Here is a 14,538-nt window from a genome sequence, read left to right as displayed (position 1 = left end):
GACTTGGTAGCCCACGATGCGCGATCAGAGGCAAACTCCCCTTCCAAGAAACATACTGTATCCATTCCGTGCCAGCGCGGAAGGCATCGGAAGCGCTGTAAAAACACAATTAATAGAGCCTTTTGGCTTCCTTGGGAATACCCATAAAGTATTTGCATCTCCAAGTGGAATTTCCGCGGGCTGGGGCCCCTCACGGGACGAGAGAAGAGGCTTGGTCCCGTACCATGTACCTGTCTTTCTCTGACATGCTTTAGGCTCCGATGGATCTGCCCGGGTGAATGCCGCCCTGTTCTTTTTATTGCTACTCTGTCTGTCCTGGGATGTTTTACGACCGCTCCTGCCGACGCCCCCGTTACTCATAGCTTTTTAATACACCCCAGGCCGCTGGATGCTGACGCTGCTCGCTTCTGGCCTCACACCCCGTAAATACGCCTTGTACCAGGCTGGACAGAGGTGCAGCCTGTCACTCCAGCAGACATTTACTGCTGGGGTTTGAGTGACAGGCTCGCCCTTAATGTCAGCAGGCCCTAATACACTGCGTGTTAGCAGCATTCCTAGCATGAAGGATGGACTGCCCCCCACACCTGCTTCCCATCACCAGGCGGTGGCACATGTTTAAATCCGGCACTCCGAGAAAGAACATGTACCTGTCTATTTCTCTTGTCTGAAGCCTCTGTTCCTTGGCGCTAGGGATAGGCTTTTACAAGAGAGGTTTTTATCGGGCTACAAAATGCATAGTATGTGACCTTGCAGTGAGTTATTCGACGTGGAAGTTGTCCGTGCATGGGCCATGTAGCTGCTAATATACCTATGTGAACTCACGTACTCACTGCAGATATATGTGTGTAACAGGAAGGTGACAGGGTTCAATTTTGGTGGAGCTGCTCAGCCATTCATCCTTCTGAGGTTGATACAACTAGTACCATTTAGTTGGGCAACAGTAACATAGGTTGGAACATCGCTTTATGATTTTCCTCCTCGAGTGCTATGTAAGCAATCTATTATGATTAGATAAATCCATGAAGTGCATTTTCGTAAATGTACTTAATCAGAGGAGTCTGAGAATCTGTCAGTGAGAAACTAACATATGAAGCTTGAGCAGAGTCATAGCGGCAAACAGTCATTGTGATAGACGTGTACCACTACACAGCGTCCCAGCTGTGGGGACATCTGAATCTTTAGTAATGATTTGTGGTCATGCGTGTGTGCTATGACCTAGGCCTGTCCCATGGACAGTGTGATCTGCTTAGATCAGGAGGGTCGCCCAAAGCATCATCTGTAAAAGGTGGAAGGCTACAGCCTTTACAGGGAGTTAAGCAGCGCGGGCGTACTGGCGGCAGCATACCATGGGCCTCATTTATGAGGCTGTGCGTCACTTTTACGCCGCCGGTGCGTCACTTTTTGCGACGCACCAGTGGCGTAAAAAATGCACCCTGTTGTGTCAAAGTGACGCATCTAGGTGGATGCGTCACTTTGTAAACCCCTGCGCCACATGACACCTACGTCAGGTATATTGTATGCAAGGGGGGCGTATTGACGCAAGGAAGGGTCGTAGAAGTGACGCACTGAAATCTATGAGATTTCACTGCGTCACTTTTAGGACGCCGTTGCGTCAAAATCTTGCGCCTGCCTCACAGTAGGTGTAAGACTGACGCAGGCCCTTTCACATGGGGCTTGCCCCATGTGAAAGGACGCATTGTTGGAGTTGCGTTACTTTTGTGACACACTCCAGCAATGCATCACTTTTGCCCTTACAGATACGTCAGAAATACTGACGTATCTGTAACTCCTTGCGACATGATGCGTCATACATTAAATATGACGCATCAGGAATGTCGCAAGGAGTGCGCACTGAGAAGTGACGCATCGCTGCTTTCACGCAGCGATGCGTCATTTTTCATAAATGAGGCCCCAGACTTTCAGTTTTTAGTGACCAGTGCGGTGAACACACCTTTTTACTTGCGGCACGGGAATGTTGCCTCCTGGCCAACTCTTATAAAGTCCCCCTGCTATATGCTTAACTCACCCTTGGCCTGCATGGGATTGTGCGCAACGCTGCCTGTTAGAAGGTACAGTGCACCCTGAAACGGCGCATGTGGTTGCGCGTGCATGCTGAGATACATGCGGCCCTGAGAGAAGGTATAGTGCATTAGAAAATAACAAGCCTGGTTGCTTATGGACTTTGGGATACAAATGTGCCTCTGAGAAGGTGCAGTGCTTCAGATTTAGCGTGCAAGGGTTACGTGTAGGTGGTGGGCTATGTTTGGGCCAGAAAGCTGGTACCACATGTAGGAGTTAGCGTGTAGTGTTGCGTAAGGGCGAATGGGATTTATGGACGGCTGTGCACAGTGGTGTGTGTATACTTGTAATGTGCAGAACACATGAAAGGCACTGGGGTCTGTTTTGGGAGTCCCGGGGCTTGTTCGAGGAGCAGGGGGAGTTAGAGGTTTGCCCCAGACAGATTTGTGTATTGTTGCATTCCTGAGAGCTAGGTAGGATAGACATTGGAGGAAGGAAGAGCCAGGATCTTTGATGCACCTCAATAGAGGATCTTTGATTCTGAAAGAATGTCACTGGTCAAAGGGGTCTGGGCACATCTGAGGATGAAGACATGAATGATAAGAGAATCATGAAGGGAAGGGAACCTTTTGAGACCCACATCACTGAGGCTGACATTCAGGTCAGAACCTTGAGTCACTCCCATGGCCTAAACAATAGCTCATTCAGAACCTAGGAAAATCTAACAAACCTGCACATTTCTGAAAACTGAAAAGAGTCCATAGTGTCCTGACTCGCGCGGCTCTCCCCAGGCTATTTTACCCAGACGCTGTTGCAAACCTCAAACCTTGGCTGAAAACACACATTTTACTCACATTTCTGTGATGGAAAGTTCTGGAATCCCGTGGAGCCACACATTTCCTACTACCCACAGTTCCCACATGTCTCCTGATATCAACAGTGCCCCACTTGTGTGGGTGAGCTAAGAGTCTGTGACACAAACAGCCCTAAAGCGCTACGTTGAGAGATCAGCTATAGGTTAGCTGCGGTATTTTGGGCGGTGCTCAGCCACTACCCATGGAAACCAACCATCCAGAGACATTTCTGAAACCTAGACACTGGGTGGGGGGGTTCAGGGTGAAGTGTCTCATGGAGGTTTACATCCCAAAAATGCAAAGAAAATCTGCAACTTTAGGCAAAGTTTGATTTTTGCAGGGCACTGTGGGTAAGAAACCGTTCTGGGCTCCATACGAGAAAATCCACTATGGACTCCCCGGGTATCTGTTTTTTCCGTTGTGGGTAAACGTGTGCTTACAAACACACGTTATGTGAGTGAGTAGTTCCCTGCTTAGGGGTCGCCATCCTGTGGTGACCTCCCAAGTAGATATCCACAAGGGAGAGTTATCAATGTATAAGGGAGATTTTCCGCTTTCCAACAATATCATACCCCCCCTAAAACCAGTGCTTTGGGGGCTGAGATATGCCCCCAAGCAATGATTTAGTGAAATAGAAATGAGCAGATTGGCTTTTACTTTCAGTGGAAATTATATCAGTGTGTTGGAGCAAGGATTCGCACGCTACGCGACTTGCTTGAAACTCATGAACCTCGCATAATGTAACATTATAATCAACATGTTTTGTTTATTAATATTGCACTTTTACACTACACGCGGTTGTTCCAGTGATGCTTGCCTATGTGTTTAAAAATCCTAACTACGCTTGCAGCTAAAATGGTCGCTGCTATGTGGGATTCTAGTCTGCGCATGCGTCGGTCATACCCATGTGATGTGACGCACTCGCAGTTCTGGAGGGAATTTTTCGCTCATGCGCAGTGCAGCTAATATGGCCGCTTTGTTCTAACATGCTCTTCGCTTGCGACCGCTGCTTTTGCACAGCCGTTTTGTTCTGCTTAACTCCTAATGCTATAGATATTATAAAGTAAGGGGTGTAGTAAAGCCAATCATGGTATACAGTGTCTTCAATTTTTCTGTGTTTCTAAATTGTTTTCGCTTACTTTTCATGTATCGATCTTTGTGGGCCTGGGAGCGGTGAGCCACTCCATCTTTGTAGCCCGTGTAGTACTAACCACGTGATGAAGGAGAAACGAATCACGCAGTAGTGGAACTTAGCCAGCTGGCTGCCGAAGCTAAGATGCTCCTGGGAAAGTGACCCCTGCTCCAGGAGAAGACTTCGACTTGTACCTGAACTTGTTACATGTTGCAATAATATTTGTATGCCCTATTGTGTTCTGAATTTCTATGCCATGGGAACTGGAATGTAAGGGGTGGGTTCGAAAACTGAATATTAATTCTGGGAAAGTTCAAAATATAGGTGGTGTCAGGACCTAACCGCCTCTCTTGTCCAATCCGAAGTTGGGGATCCTTTCACTTGCAACATTTGTGGGTGGTACATCGCCCCGAAAACAGTATAACTGGCCTAGGTTTTGCTAGAGAAATTGTCTGACTTGTCAGAATAGCTGACCTGTCACTGACCCTACAAACTCTATAGGTGATTGATACAGAGAGCTGCGGAGCACTCTGTCCGTAATTTACACAAACTTAGTCTGGGGTGGAGAAACCTTAAGTGCTGGCGAAGCACTTTACTGGGAGATTCGAGAACCCAATTGGGGTTATTGGCAGATTCCTTGCAGAGAGGGCGTAGCGCAGGCGTTGCATCCGAAGCTGCAGGTGTTGGTCGTACCCTTTGATGAGCCCACTCCTGCTCCAAATCCTGGGGTGATCCTGTCCTGACTATCCATGAGCTGTACCTGCTCACCTACTGGCATTCTAAGTCCTTGAGGGTCCTTCCCGCCTTTCCCAACTGACCCGTGGCCAGGGTTAGTCCTCATTCTGTCCTAGGTAAATATAATATATGTGGGTGTTTGTCTATCTAAATCTTTCTCTCCTATTTCCTTAATAAAGCAATCTTGCCTATGTGAATTATATCTGACATTTGACTCTCACGAAAAGTATTTTTCTAGCATGTTCCTTATCTTCTCCTTACCCTTACTCAAACATTGAACTGTTTTGCATATCTAGTATGTTCCACTGTTACCTTTCCTATAGAAATTAAACGCACCCTGAGAGTATCGTTTTCTTCTATATCGTTTAGTATATTCAAATTAGCATTTTAGTAGAATTTTCCCTTGTTCTTACCCAACCTTTAGTAACGTGATACAAATCTATTAGACAAAATTAGCGTGTTCCTTCTCTCTCCCATTTCCTTTATTTCTCAATTGTTAGATGATCCCTACATTGATTCATAGTTACACTATTTTTCTAATCTTAGTCATAGATGTTTTGATCTGTGTGAATTTCATTCTCATTGCAAATGATGATTTTATTGACTGGATAAAGCTTTTAAAACTTCTTGTGTTTGTGGGTATTACAATCTATAAACAAAATATAAATGTATATGGTATTGGTGTTTCTCTGCTTGAATCTCATAATTAGCTCCTGATCCATGGTGATCATAGGTACCTGTTCTCGAGGATTGGTAAGCCAGGTACACGGAAATAAATAGAAAGGAAAACTCGAATTACTGATAGCGGTGTGTAGGTTACCTGATTTATGAAATAGTGATAAAACACGTTATGGGCCCAGTAGTGTATATTTGGTAAAATCAGAGTCGGGTGACCTGCGCGCTCTATCAAGTGCTTCACTTCCGCAGCAGCCCGACTTAAAAAACAACAAGCATTTACAATGCAATGGTCTCGGCATTATTAAAGGTAGAGCTATTGGCATTGCTCTTAACAAATTTTTTTCAAAAAACATAAATAAATGGTATTGTCATTTACAATGGCAATAGGTGAGCATTAGAGAGTAGTAGAGAGTATTCGCGGACACAGAGCCACACACACACACACAGACAGAGCCATGCACACACAGACTGAGCAGCGTACACACACACAGACTGAGCCACGCACACACACACAGACAGAGTCGCACACACACACACAGACAGAGTCACGCACACACACACACAGACAGAGCCACACACACACACACACAGACAGAGCCACACACACACAGACAGAGCCATGCACACACACAGACAGAGCCACACATAGACAGAGCCACGCACACACACACACACAGACAGAGCCACGCACACACACACTCACAGACAGAGCCACGCACACACACACAGACAGAGCCATGCACACACACACAGACAGAACCAGGCACACACACAGAAAGAGCCACGAACACACACACACAGAGCCACGCGCACACACAGACAGAGCCATGTGCACACACAGACTGACAACATTAAGAAATGGGACGTATTCTCCGCCCCAAACCAAACGCACAGCGCAATGTGCCACCTTGGCTCAGCTTAATCCATTTTTAACCACTTTATCTTGTTTTCTTCATCTTTATTCCCATCTTTTTGTTTTAACTCTTGAAATATCGTCCCCACACGGCTTCATATGCCTTTTTTCCAGGTTTCTAATGTTCTGCCTGTGCCACTTCCGGCCTCTTGAAAGAACATGATTGATGCAATAGTTTCGTAAAAAGCAGTGTTTTATTAACTGGAACCCAATGCATTTCGGGCATTTATTGCCCTTCTTCGGGGGTCACTGTAAATGAACAAATAATAATAACAGCCCATAAATATACATTTTACTGCATCTTGAAATTATATCAAGCATTTAATCTTCTCTTTACATCTTAATAGCATTTCTTCGTGAAGCGTTTTTATCTTAGGTTAAACTGCTCACTTCATAGATTTCTTATCTCACTCTGCTCGTCCCCCATGGATGCTTGTAACTCAAATGATAGCTCCCCCTTCCTCTCCTAGTTAACAGACAACAGTCAGTCCTAGCGGTAAAACTCCATGTTCCACTTTAATTTAATTTATCCCTCAGCTCTCACCGTGCTCAATATCATTACTAACTCTTTACTTGGCACAATAATCGTGTAACATTCTGTTCCTGCTCATGAATAAGCACGTACCTGCCAGACAACGTTCAAAAACCGCCCATTCTCTTCTTTTCTCCCAAACAACATTATTCCTCCCACAATCCCTTGCGTTTTTAAACTCATCCCAATCACCAACTGTTTTGACTTTACCTCATCAAGGTCAACTACAGAATTAGGTTAGCATCAGCTAAATACTACAACTCCCATGATGCAAAATAATTAACATAACCTTAGTGTAATAGTCTCAATGTAACGCTATAATACTGATGGCTTAAATGTGGGCTCGATTTCATAGTTCATGTCCTCCGAAATTTTACACTGTTTAAAAAACGAACCAGATGATCCAAGTGTCGTGCGGGGAATTAACTCTGTTTCCATCGTGTTGATGATCCTTTAATTCAGCGGGTGCAACCCCACGGCTGGGCAATCACTTGTGTAAACAATATAGGGGGGTGTGGAATGCACTCCTATTCGTACTGTCTTAACTTCGGTTAGTCTCAATGTACTCCTTTTGCGTGCAGCTTAGTTATGGTGTCCTGCCCAAAGGACACTAAGTAGTTTGACAACATTAAGAAATGGGACGTATTCTCCGCCCCAAACCAAACGCACAGCGCAATGTGCCACCTTGGCTCAGCTTAATCCATTTTTAACCACTTTATCTTGTTTTCTTCATCTTTATTCCCATCTTTTTGTTTTAACTCTTGAAATATCGTCCCCACACGGCTTCATATGCCTTTTTTCCAGGTTTCTAATGTTCTGCCTGGGATGGGAATAAAGATGAAGAAAACAAGATAAAGTGGTTAAAAATGGATTAAGCTGAGCCAAGGTGGCACATTGCGCTGTGCGTTTGGTTTGGGGCGGAGAATACGTCCCATTTCTTAATGTTGTCAAACTACTTAGTGTCCTTTGGGCAGGACACCATAACTAAGCTGCACGCAAAAGGAGTACATTGAGACTAACCGAAGTTAAGACAGTACGAATAGGAGTGCATTCCACACCCCCCTATATTGTTCACACACAGACTGAGCCACGCACACACAGACAGAGCCACGCACACAGAGACACAGAAAAACCGAGATGACAAACAGGGAACAGAGGCACAGAAAAACCGGGGGAACAGAGGCAGAGAAAAACCGGGGGAACAGAGGCAGAGAAAAAACGGGATGACAAGCAGGGAACAGAGGCACAGAAAAACCGGGATGACAATCAGGGAACAGAGGCACAGAAAAACCGGGATGACAAGCAGGGAACAGAGGCACAGAAAAACCGGGGGAACAGAGGCACAGAAAATCCAGGATTAACACATATTAACACATATTAGCATTAATAAATACCAGTAGCATGCGCTGAAAATAACAAGGAGTGAAAAACGCAAATCGGCCACAGGCACTTGCCACTGAATATTATAGTGAATACAAATGCAAATCCGCTACTTTATGGAAGGCGGAAACAGCCAGCACGGGAAGAGGTGAGACTGCCCTGCATATCCTGCACCACACAGCAGCGAGCCCAAGAGCCAGTGGAGTCAGAGGCCCTGAACGTCAGGATTGTCAGCACCACGTCCTGATGGGCATGGTGCCTTTAAGAGAGAGTCAGGTGCTCCGGGTTGGCACCGATCGCCGGGTGGAGCCCGGCATCCCCACCCCTCCCCTATTACGACACATTTAAAGGGGGATGAGCGTCCTGGTACCACCCTGCCCCGTACAGTGCCCCATGTGACCCACGCTGGTGGCACCATACTGTGCCCCTACCCCCAAGTGTCTACACCGCCCCCGCAAGCACTGACTAGAGAGCTTCATGGAAGGAGTAAGACAAAGGCAGTGGGCACACCAGGAGTAAGAAGCAGACTAGGGAGCTTCATGGAGGGAGTAAGACTTGGATTAACCATGTGTATAAGAAGAGCAAGGCATGGACTGCAGTGGTACATGAGAGGAGTAAGACAAAGACTAGAGAAATGTATGAGAGGATTAAGAGACTACAGAGATAGATGAGAGAAATAAGATGCAGACTTTAGAGGTGGATGAAAGGAGTAAGAGACAAGAGGTGGATGAGAGGAGCAAGACACATGCTGGAGATGCTAGAGAGATCCAAGAGAGGAGTAAGACAGACCAGAGAGCTGCATGATGACAGTAAGATGAGGACTAGAGAAGTGCATGAGAGGAGTAAAACCAAGACCAGTGAGGTGCATGATAAGATAAAGAATAATGATATGCATGAGAGGAGTAAGCAAGACAAGACAGTGACATGATAGGTGTAAAATGCGAACTAGAGAGAAGCATGACAGGACTTCGATGCACACAAGATGTATGAGAGAAAAAGATACGGTTAGAGAGATGAGATGCATGAGAGGAGTAAGACAGACTAGAAAGGTAAAAGTGGAGTAAGACAGAATGAAGAGATGCACGAGAGGAGTAAGAATAAAGAGATGCATGAATCAGAGGAGTAAGACGGAATACAGATGCATGGGAGGAGTAAAACAGGATAAAGCGAAGCATGAATGAGAGGATTAAGACAGAATAAAAAGATGCACGAGAGGACAAACAGAATAAAGAGCATGCATGAATAGTACGAAAGAATTGAGATGCATGATAGGAATAAGACAGAATAGAGATGCATGAGAGGAGTAAGACAGAATAAAGAGATGCATGAATCAGAGGAGTAAGACGGAATAAAGAGATGCATGAGAGGAGTAGGACAGGATTAAGCGATGCATGAATGAGAGGATTAAGACAGAATAAAGAGATGCACGAGAGGACAAACAGAATAAAGAGCATGCATGAGGAGTAAGACAGAATAGAGATGCATGAGATGAATAAGACAGAATAAAGAGAAGCATAGGAGGAGTAACATGCAATAAAGAGATGCATGAGGAGTAAGACAGAATTGAAATGCATGAGAGGGGTAAGAAAGAATAAAGATGCATGAGAGGAGTCAGACGGAATAAAGAGATGCATAAGAGGAGTTAGACAGAATAAAGAGATGCATGAGGAGTAAGACAGAATTGAGATGCATGAGAGGAGTAAGACATAATAAAGAGATGCATGAGAGGAGTAAGACAGAATAAAGATGCATTAGAGGAGTAAGACAGAATAAAGAGATGCACGAGAGGAGTAAGACGGAATAAAGAGATGCATGAGAGGAGTAAGAGACTAGAAAGGTGCAAAAGGAGTAAGATGGAATAAAGAGATGAAGGAGACAAAAGTAAGACGGAATAAGGAGATGTTGGAGACAAGTATGATGGAATAAAAAGAGGCATGAGAGGAGTAAGACGGAATAAAGAGATGCTTTAAATGAGTAAGACGGAATAAAGAGATGCAGGAGAGGAGTAAAAGTAAGAGAGAATAAAGAGATGCAGGAAACGAGTAAGATGTAATAAGGAGATGCCAGTGAGGAAAAAGACAGACAGAATAAAGTGATGCATGAGGAGTAAGACAAAATGAAGAGATGCATGAGAGGAATAAGACAGAATAAAGAGATGCAGGAGATGAGTAAGTGCGAAGCAGTCCTCGACCTAAAAACAATACTTACAAAAGCGCAATTTTAGCAGGAATTGATGTGTATAGACAAGCTTTGTAGCAAGTGCTGAAATGTTTAAAGTGCCATGTCAACCTGTATATTCATGCACAATGCTTATATAGAGCGCTTCCATGGGTCAGGCAATGCCCAGCTACAATGCGAATACGGAGGGGGCTTGTGATGTCAGAGTCAACAGACTTCCAACTTTTGAAGCATCTGTGATCCAGTATTGAGCCATATAAAAGAGAGAAAAGTGTAAGATCACTAGAACATTCTTAACACCTGCTGCAGGCAGTATCCTGCCTAGGTAAAGCTCTCCCACCTCTTACACTGCCACAGACATAAGTGACACAGAGTGACTGCCACTCTGAACCTGTTCAAGACAGAGGGAGGGGCAATACATTAAAAGTGTGCACTTATTCACTATATAATGTTCGTGCTTTAAAAACATTGAACATTTTGATTTGGAAAATATGTCAAACAGCCTAGGCAAATAGAGCAGGAAGCAGTTCTAATAAAGCATGAAGAACTAACATCTGAATGATCTCTGACATCACTCATCCCCATAGTCACTGACTTCTTATAGTTGGACCAATCTGGACCAATGGCAGCACGGCTGGTTGATGACGCTGCGGGTTTCACGAGCGCTGAGACCAATCACAGCGTGGCCCTTCGATGACGCGAAGGGAACTCCGGCAGCTGGGGCCAATCCCAGTGCGGACCAGTGGTGACGTCGGCGGCTCTCCTCTCTTCCTGGAATTCCGCTTCATCCACGCACTTTGTAGCAATGATCTTTCTGGGTACAACACGGGGGAAAAATTACTCGCACGTCTTCCCACAGTGGCACAGGGCCCGCGGCGGTGATTCAGGCCTCTTCTTGATGACGGCCTCGGGCAGTGCACGGAGTCGCACTCTCGAGCGCCGGAGCAGCAGTTAAAGAGAGCGGCAGTCCTCCAAAGCCTCACTGTGTGCCGATTGCACACCGGTACCTAGGATGACATGGACAGGCGAATTTTGGCAGAGAGTCCAGGCTGTGCACAGAGATATGCATGCAGCCCCTTTGTAGCGACCGCCATTTGCATTTAAACCCCGTCCTTTTCCTACTGGGGGGCGTGTTTTTTTCATGATGATGTCACAGCGAGAAAGAAACGAAAAAACACGCCCCCGAATCTGGAAAAGACGGGGCTTAAAGGGAGTGACGCCCCTCTCCTCCAATGGCTGGCCAGCATTTAGGAGCCCAGCCAATGGAGAAGAGGGGTGGGTTCAAGCCCCCTAACTAAGAAACATTAAATCTCGGAGCTTCGCCCACACTGCTACACAGTGCGACGCAGTCCTCGACCTAAAAACTGATAGCATCTGGTGTGAAACTCATAGTGTCCTTTACAGCAGCTGTGGCTGCTGCCAATTTGACCTGGGGGCAGTACGGAGGAAAAATATATATATGTGCTTACTTTTTGTAGCCGGCCCAGTGATCTTCTGCTCCAGAACCATGCTGCTCCTCTGCTTCTGACACTCCAATGCCCAGGAGCACAGGCTCCCAGACTCCCAATGCAATCCCAACACTGCTCTCATGCTATTACTACCAGCAGGAGAGCAGCTCTGGAATTGAGCAGAGCTGGCTGGTGTGGGAGTCTCTGCCCTGAGCACTAGGGATACCTCCAAGAGAACAGCCTGGAGATATCCAAGTTTGCATGTCGGTTTGGTCGGATGAGGACGGCCGGTAAAACCGACATGCGCATTTTCAGTGCATACCACCACTCCTCACTGATGCTGACACAACATGACCTTGCCCTGCCCTAGACTTGTGGATTAGAAGTCAAAAATAAAATGACAATAAAATAGTTTTATTGCAATTTTTATTTGGCCAACAGACACACTCGGAAGGGAGTGCAGGCATCAGGCAGTGGAAAATTCCTACATTTAAAGGTTAAGCAAGGACAAAGGGACATTGCTGGGCTGTATCGGGGAACATCTTGGCAGTACCCTACTTGGTATCTACAACTTTTAGTTGAATTTATGAAGTCTCTTCATGAGCTTGCTTTATAATGCATGCTGGATTTGTGTGAGAACCTCCTCATGCCAACTCCAGTAATGTCACTGGGTCAAAAAGAATGTGATGTCAATTTTTGTGATCTTGCAGAGGTCAGTAGACTAGTATCTTGGGCTCACCCTTCAGACGAGTTAGCCTAACGGCTAGGGCAGTCGACCTCGAATTCGGCAACCGGGTTCGAGTCTCTGCAATGATGTTGAACATCCTGTGATTCTGGGCAAATCCCTAGGGGCCAGATGTAGGTAAATCCAATTTACTGATTCTTAAATACCGAATTTTACCGATTCGGTATTCATGAATCGGTAAATGATATGTAGATAAAAAATCTGTATATTTTACCGAATCGGTAAAGATCGGAATATGACTTTCGGAAAATACAGAATCGGTATTTACCGATTCGGTATTCCCCATTCATTCCTATGGACCAAAGGCCGATAGGAATGAATGGGAAATACCGAATCGGTAAATACCGAATCGGTAAATACCGATTCAATCCGAAACGGAAAGCAAGCAAAAGTGAAACCTAATAAAACAGCCAATCAGGTGCTACCACCCTCCCCCTCCCTACCAGGAAGTGGCTACCCAGGCAGCTGCAACTAATAAGAAGGTTCCGGAGAGGCAGTCAGAGCTGAGCAGAGTCACAGAGCAGCAGGGAGAGTTTTTGAAACCTTTTCAACTCAAACATGACAAGCAGCAGTGAAAGCCAGAATTCAGAAAGAAAGAGGAAAATAAAGTTCAGCTGCACAGAGCCTCAGGTACTTGTGGAGGAGGTTGTGAGGGTGCACAACAAACATTTTGGCAGACACTCCGTCACTGTTCCAGAGTCTTGAAAAAGAAAAATCTGGCTGGAAATTGCCGAAAAAGTGAATGCAGTGGGAGTCACCCACAGGAATACAGAGGATCTGAAAAAAAGGTTCTATGACCTCAGGAGCCTTACCAAGAAAAAAATGTCAGATATCCACAAGCAGGCAGGCCTAACTGGTGGTGGCAGGAACACAGCGCCCCCCCTGACTGACCTGGAGGAGTTGGTGGCCTCAACCATTGAGGCAGACAGCGTCCGCGGACTGGGAGATGTGGACAGCTCAGCCAGAGCTGCTGCAAAAAAAGGTAAGACCATGCGCTGCATAACCCCCCATACCAACCTGCTTCCCAGTAGCCTGTTATGTACAAGCAAACCCCACTCCAGTACTGCTATCACTATACAGGAACAATGCATGATGGGAAATGTAGTCAGCAAATGTAAGACCATGTACAACAGCTTAGACATCTGCAAGTCAGTGAACTGAATGCAGATAAAAGACAGTGAAATGTGTAAAGCATTTATTGTAGTGATTGTGACACAGTAGCACTCAGTTGATATATAAGTTTATTTATACCTAGGGGCCAAATCAGGCAGTCGACCCAGTGAGACAGAAGGGACTGCACCAGTGAGGGAGGAGAGTGAGGATGCAGGTCCAAGCCAAGTGCAAGCCTCGCAGGAGGAAGGAGACACGACTGCCATCTCCCATGAAGATGAGACTGTACAGACCCCAGAGTTTCTGCACTCCCCACAGCTTTCACAATCCCCTCCCTTGGTATTTTCTCCTGCAACTTCACCATCACATCATCAGTCCACTCCTGCAAGCCCACCAGCCAGGAGGCGTGTCGTGGCCCCACTACCATTAATGGGGCAGCAGAGGGTGAGGATCAAGTCACCGTAGAAGTCAGGTCAGCAGCACTGCAGTCCACAAGTGAGAAAGTCACTGGTCGCAGAGGACAATGCAGACCCAGCAATGCAGGTGGGCATGGTGAGGGTACTGTCTTCCGTGGGCTGGAGGGGAGCATGGTGCGCATTCAACGGATGCAGGGCAAATCCATCCAAGCCTGCCAACGACAACTCCTAGCCCTGAATGTGCAAATAGGAGACATGGGGAAGGGCATGAGAGACATTGTGGACACAAATAAAGATATAGTTAAAACAAATTCGGACATTGCAGCAGGGATGCAGCAGATGAGCAACTCTATTAACCAGCTATGCTCAAAACTTGAAAGTCAGTCTCACACAAGGCA

The sequence above is a fragment of the Lissotriton vulgaris genome, chromosome 3_1 (genome assembly GCF_964263255.1).
Source record: "Lissotriton vulgaris chromosome 3_1, aLisVul1.2, whole genome shotgun sequence".
Taxonomy (NCBI): domain Eukaryota; kingdom Metazoa; phylum Chordata; class Amphibia; order Caudata; family Salamandridae; genus Lissotriton; species Lissotriton vulgaris.
The sequence above is the reverse complement of the archived record's forward strand: the minus strand, read 5'-3'. Positions refer to the sequence as shown.